We start from the raw sequence: 7,634 nt of genomic DNA on the forward strand, positions 1-7,634 counted from the left end.
CATATGTAGAGGGATTGCAGCACAATCTCATCAGTGTCTCTCAACTGGTTGTGGGAACTGGCTTGAAGGTTTCGTTCGATGATGAAGGTTGGGAGATTGTTGAAAAGAAGACGAAGACTGTCCTGTTAAAATCCAAGCGAAAAGGAGAAATGTATCCTCTAAATCTTAACCCAATTCGAGGAAATCCAGATGTATGCCTTTTAACGAAAGCACACTCTGACGAAAGTTGGCTATGGCACTGAAGGCTCTCACATCTCAACTTTAAGGATATCAACAAGTTGGTTATCGGCGATCATATACGAGGACTTCCACTTCTCAAATTTGATAAGGAACACTTGTGCGTAGCATGCGAGATGGGAAAGAAAAGCCGAAAGAGTCATCCCACACATGTTAACACAAAGATCATTGAACCACTTGAACTTCTACACATCGACTTGTGTGGTCCTTCAGCAATCGAAAGCCTCGGTGGTAGTAAGTACATTTTAGTAATTGTTGATGACTTTTCACGTTTCACCTGGGTTTTCTTTCTTAAACAGAAATCAGAGGCGACTCCAAAGCTCAAAGCATTTATAAAGCAAGTGGAACTTCAACTGCGAAAGTTGGTTAGAAATGTTTGAAGTGACAACGGGTTGGAATTCAAAAATCAAGAGTTCAAAGAATTTCTTGTTGATAAGGGAGTGTCTCACAACTTCTCTGCTCCCTACACTCCACAACAGAACGGCATAGTTGAAAGGCGAAACCGCTCTTTGTGTGAAGCAGCCTGAACCATGCTCAGCTTCGCCTCCTTACCTTTGTACTTCTGGGCTGATGCAATTGCTGCTTCCTGCTATACCCAGAACCGATCCTTTCTCAATAAGAGCTTTTCCATCACTCCATACAAAATATTTAATAGTCGCAAGCCAAATGTCAAGTTCTTCCATGTGTTCGGTTCAAGGTGCTTTATTTTCAACTCCAAAGAGAACCGAAACAAGTTCAATGTAAAGGAAGATGAAGGGATTTTTCTTGGTTACTCGCTAACTTCAAAGGCATATAGGATTCTGAATAAACGTTCAAAGAAAATTGAAGAAACCTACTATGTCACCTTTGATGATGATTACGTGAAGAAATTTCAATCAAGCAAAGGACCAACGGAGGAAATTTTTCCAAAATCAGGTCAAGTCTTGGTTCCAATTTCCAATCTATTTGAAGAATACATGTTGCTCTTTGATGAACCAGAGAGAGCAATTCAATCTGAGACAAAGGCAGCTGACAACAAGATCGACAACTTGAAGAAAATTATCGATGAAGCAGCAAAAGAAATGGAAATCAAAAATCAAGGACCAACCAAACAGCCAGGTCCAAGCGAACCTCCAAAAGAAAGTTCTATATTCTAGGGGGAGGGTTCATCCACATCAGACAACTCTGATTCGTCTTTCCATGGGAAAAATCCATCACCAAAAAAGACCCATGAAGTTCCATTCGAGGGGGAGCATTCTGAACCTGATGTTGAAACAGTCTCATCATTCGAGGGGGAGAATCATAATACGAATGATGATTCGGATACTCAATCAGAATCGGAAGAGGAAATAAATGCCGAATTGGATCCAGCCTATGATCCAAACTACCCTCCTCTCACAAAATGGACAAGAGATCATCCAAAAACTCAAGTAATCGGTGAATCATCTGAGGGAGTTCTTACTCGGTCTCAAATAAAAGCGAAGCAAACTGCTCTATTCTCTCAAGTAGAATTTTGCATGTTTAATTCGTTCATCTCGAAAATAGAACCAAAAATGGTTAATATTGCACTCGATCACTCCGATTGGGTACAGGCAATGCAAGACGAACTCCATGAGTTTGAGCGAAATCAAGTTTGGAGATTAATTCCCACACCAAAAGGATGCATCTGTATTTGGATTAAAATAGGTTTTTAGAAACAAAGAGGACAAAGAAGGGAATGTGATTCGTAATAAAGCAAGGTTGGTTGTGAAGGGATATTATCAGGAAGAAGGTATAGACTACGAAGAAACCTTCGCTCATGTAGCAAGGTTAGAATCAGTGCGAATCTTTCTGGCATATGTTGCACATAAAAACTTTGAAGTATTTCAAATAGATGTCAAGTGTGCCTTCCTGAATGGAGAACTAGAGGAGACTATATATGTTGAGCAACCACCGGGTTTCGTGAACGAAAGGTATCATGATCATTGCTATATTCTGGATAAAGTCGTCTATGGTTTGAAGCAAGCTCCTAGAGCCTGGATTGAAACCCTTACTCGATTTCTAAAAATGTCCAAGTTTAAACAAGGTTCGGTTGACCCAACCTTCTTTCGCAAGAAAGAAGGTGACCACTTAATGATCGTCCAAATTTACGTCGATGACATCATTTTCGGTTCCACGAATCCCAGCCTAACAGCTGAATTCAGGAAGTTGATGGAGACTAAGTTTGAGATGACCTCAATGGGTCCCATTAACTTTTTCCTTGGCTTGAATATTAGACAGGGACCCGAAGGCATATTTATCAATAAAGAGGCTTACACGAAGACCCTACTGGCTAAGTTTGGCATGATGGGAGATTCCAAAGTAAAGGTTCCTATGGCATTTGGAACGAAGTTAACACCATCTTTGGAGAAATCGGCTGTTGATATGACCCTCTATCGGCAAATGATAGGGTCTCTAATGTATCTAACAGCTAGTAGACCAGATATTATGTTTTCTGTTTGTTATTGTGCCAGGTTCCAAGCTAATCCACGCGAACCTCATATGGTGGCTGGTAAGAACATCTTCAGATATTTGAAGCGAACCTCATCTCTCGGTCTGTGGTATCCTGCTAAATCAGGATTTTTCGTTCACGCATTCTCTGATGCTGATCTTGGAGGATGCGGTTTGGACCGAAAGAGCACTACAGGCGGATATCAATTCCTCAATGGTAAACTCGTCAGCTGGCAGTCCAAGAAACAAACATGTGTTTCACTCTCTACAGCCGAAGCTGGATATATTGATGCAGCATCTTTATTGCGATTCAGAAAGCTCTATTCGGATATGTCACAATCCAGTGCAACACTCCAAAATGAAACATATAGCACTGAGATACCACTTCATCAAAGATCACGTTGAAGTTGGTAATGTGGAAATCCATTTTGTTAGATCTGTTGGTCAACTAGCTGACATCTTCACGAAAGCCTTACCTGAAATAAGTTTTAATAAAATACTTCAAGGCTTAGGAATGATGGAAGCTGAATCAGTACCGAAACTGCTTTCGCCTCATTAAAATTGAACAAGCGAAATAGAGTGAACGCTCGGTCTATTTCGGCTCCTGATTTTTCGGAAAACGAAATGAACCGAACGCTCGGTCTATTTCGCTTCACTACTTTTAGGTGAGGTTTCGGTTGTATACTTTGTACACTATGTATATCTTTTCTTAATTCATTTCTTCTCATAAAATTCAAAAACATTTTCCTTTCTGTTTTTATTTTCAGAAAATTCATAAAATCCAAAAATATTTTTTTGTTGTTCTTGTTGCTTTTTATAAAAATCCGAAATACCAAAAATATCACTGAAAGGTATCATGGGTCATTCAAATGATGGAGCTGGGACAGGTATAACACTTTTTATCTATGTACTAGCTAAGTGTCCCTAGAAGCATTCTGCTGCATGTCGACCGAAGCCTCCAAGACTTTGAGTGAAGCCTTACTGATTCGATATATACAAATCGTTTCTTCCCAATTAGGCTGATAAACTCACTCAAGTCATGAGCTACCTTACTCTTCTCACATTGAGTTAAGAGTTATCTGCTTGGTCCGTCTTTAATAGCAGAGGTACTTTCGGTTCTTTAACCACCTATTCTTATTTCTCCATCTCATTTCAGTTCATAATCGTAACCCTTGAGACTCTCAGCTTTTACCACTGAGGTTTATGGTTACACAACATCTGTGTTAATGATCTTAGCTTCGTTTCACCACGTGCTAAGTGAAACCCAAAATCCAATACCTATAACGAATTGACGGTACCAAGAAATCTCTTTTTAATTTTTGCGTGATCTTTATGAAATTGTCTGACACCAAGGCTTTTCTTCCCATAAGATCCAGTTTATTTTTTGTTTTTGAGATTTCTACAAAACTCACCAAGTCACTGAAAATGATCTAACCTACTTGTTTAATAGGCTACACTGGTCTCACAAGTACTTCATCCAACTTACGGTCTTATGTCAAGTACTGAAGTTCGGTTGAAGCTAAGCCACCCCTTATAGCTTAAATTTGAAAAGATGCCTTTCAATGTTTCTTAATAAACATTTGATCGTATTTCAACGGGAAACCACATAGACACTTCTAAGTCTTTCTTGACTTTGAAGGAAGAGATTCGTGCCCGGGATCCACAGTTTCATGTCTTAATTGACATCACTTAAATCCCACAAATACTTTGCTTTATTTCTTTTCTATTGGCACACTCTTGCACGAAGATCTTTATGATTTTCCCAATTCTTGTTCGTGGTACTAATGGCAATTTTCAGATTTGATGCTTCGGTTGTAAATGCTATGGCGGTACACTATGTTAAGGCGCGAACATTGTCAGCCTTATATGAAGCGAAAGGGTTTGTCACAGTTTGAAAAGGAATTTGAAAAGTTTTCGAAGTTGAAACGACGGTAACAAGAGAAGATTTGCAATGGGCGCTTGAATTTGGAATGGTTCCTAACATCACGCCTGATGACGTCTTCCTAGGGAAACACAGCTGTCAAATCGCGCTTTTTCAGGCGCCGATTCAGAAGATCTTAGCATCATTACTACAGATTCTTTCTCTCTACTGGAACTGGTATATAAGGCTTTCTCACACCCCTTGTACCACTTTACCACTTTCAAACTCTCTCAAGAACACACCGGAGAATATCTACTATTCATCTTCTTCTTCAAACCTGCAACAATGGCTAAATCTTCATCCGTTCATGAACAAACTGCCTCATCCTCTTTGTTGTCCATCAAGCCCAGACAGAACCTAATTATCGATCTGGATCCTTTTCTTTATGATCCTTATATGCTCCAAGTGGTTGAATGCCTCAAATATTCACCACTCGTGATCGCTATGACCCAGGTTGAATCAGTTATGATGTCTTTTCTCTCTCAAGTCTATACAACAGCTTCTTATGACAAAATTAAGGAACGCATTTTCTTTGAGATTTTCAATCACAAAACTTCTGTCTCCAAAGTTCAATTTTGCTCCCTGTTAGGGCTAGCTTCTGATGATTCCTTGGTTAATCCTGACTCCATATCTACGACTCAGCTTTTCACAATGTTTTATGATATCGGGTATACTGATATTCTTACAACGGTGACCAAGTTCAAGAAATCTTGCCTTCCCTCACAGCGGAACGGATTATTTACCCTTCTTTTAAAGGCATTTGCTGAAAGGGTTGTTGGGTCAGATGGGGCTAGCAAGGCATTCATAACCTTGCTTTATGGTCTTTATCACGGTATCAACTTGGACTATGGATCCATTTTATTGTCCCAACTGGTACAAAGCCTCATTTCTTCTTCTCAACACTCTGAAATCTCCTGTGCCAGGTTTTGGACCCTTGTCACTCAACGGGTTATTGAAAATTTTAATGTTCCTATCATGGATGATGCACTGCGATCGTCAATTGGTACCTTCCACACCACCAAGATCATTGTCTCCAATCCCACCAAATTCTTGTTTGTTGGTTCCATTCCCGAATCAATGTATCGGTGTGTCTCTGCCGAAAGCAAGGTCATCAGGGAATACAAAAAGCCTCCTTCTTCAGGACCGAGACAACTCACTCCCGAGATGCAGAAATCCCATGATGAAGCTGACAGGCCAACAAAACGTGGGAAGAAGCCTGATCAGAAGAAGCCAGAGCAAGAAGGTCAATCATCCAAAGCCTCTACGCCCAAAAAGCGTAAGGCCGAACAAGCAGATCCTTCTGCACCAAAGAAGCGAAAGGTGAAGAAGATGGCAAGAAAACAGAAGGCAGATACGCCTAGTGATTCAGATTTCGTTCCTCCCGATCACGATCAAGAGAAATCAGCCGAAGGTGAAGATGCTCACCTTGAAGGATCACGGAGAGGAGATACGCCTCCACGTTCTCCATCTCCTGAGGTACCACTTAATGATTCAATTCCAACTCCTCCTCCTTCTCCATCTCATGCTACAGTACCTATTTCCATTGCACCACTTCCACCACCTGCTTCTTCTCAACCTACCTCCACTGCACCTCTCCCTTCACCGATCTTTACTCAAGCAACTTCAACAACAACCAACACACCCGAACCTACGGTTCGTGTCAACGTATCTGATACGGGGGCACTTACCTTAGGAACCGAAACCCCTGTCACCTCCAAACCCATTTCCCCATCTCCTTCCTCAGACTCTTTCCCAGTTCTTGGTGGCGCAGATCTTGAATTTGAATCTTATTACTACAGCCCTTATAGAGTTCAAAGTGAGGATGATGATGATGCTCCCCTTACAAAGCGACACTTAAAAGATCTAAATGAAAAACTTGAAAAGCTGCTCGCTTCATCTTCCTCTTCCTCCACATCAGCTTACTCGGATATTGTTGTTCAAGCCCTAATTGAAACATCCCTCAAACAGCATGATGAGTCTATCCAGAAGGCAACCAAGGTTGTTGATGCCTCCACTTTGTCATGTAAAAAAGCATCAGAAGACGTAGCCACATTAATTTCAGATGCCAAGCTTCTTCTGGATTCTCTTAAAGTAGCTGCAGAGACTAACGCCAACAAGGTTAACACTGCCATTGAGTTGCTTTCCAAATCTCTTCAGGCTGAGAAAGACAAATTTGATTTGGTGTGAACCAGTCTTCAAGCAGATCAAACTACTCTTCTGTCCTCTATCACCACTCGCCTTGACAAACTTCAAGCTGACCTTGCCATGGAGAACAAAATTATGGATGAACTTGCTCGCAAAACTACTTTGCTTGAAGTTCAGTTTGTTCATCTAACCCAGGCGAATAAAGAGATTGATTCCCTAAAGTCGGAGCGAGCTGTTATCAAAAGCTGTTTTTCTGATGTCTTCGCTATTCTCTCTAATCTGGTCAATGCCCATGATTCGATTCTAACTCTCTCAGTTCGAAACCACTTAACTGAGAAGTTACTTCCTGCTCTCGAAATTTTGAGCCGAATTGAGGGTGTTACGGAGCCGATTGTTACTCCGCAACAAGGGGGAGAAGATCCGCAAAACTCTCCCAAACAACCTTCTACAATTCTGAAAGTCACCACTAAACCGAAGGGTAATGAAGCTTCGGGTCCAAGTGTGAAGGACAAAGCGAAGGGTATTATGGGTCAGAATGCTGAAGAAGAGGAAACTGAAGAAGAAAGGGAGAAAATAGACAAAGATGCTCATGACACCTTAGTTTGTAGACAAGCTCTCTTTCCACTGTGGTCATTGGAGAAATTGATCAAGGAAGCGATTGAGTCCCCTAGCACTCATTGGCTTGAACCAGTCGTTTCTTTTGACTGTGAGAATACAAAGGATTCTCAATTTGACATGCCTATCACTCGAAAAGCCTTTGAATTTCACTGTTTCGATTCAATTGCCAACGTTCCTTCTCCTGATCCGAAGGTTGATCGAGATTTAATCAATTACTATCTTGAATTCTCTCAACAACAATACCTGACATGGAGCGCTCAAAAGA

This window comes from Lactuca virosa, chromosome 4 (genome assembly GCF_052849685.1).
Source record: "Lactuca virosa cultivar CGN04683 chromosome 4, Lactuca_virosa_CGN04683_v6, whole genome shotgun sequence".
Taxonomy (NCBI): domain Eukaryota; kingdom Viridiplantae; phylum Streptophyta; class Magnoliopsida; order Asterales; family Asteraceae; genus Lactuca; species Lactuca virosa.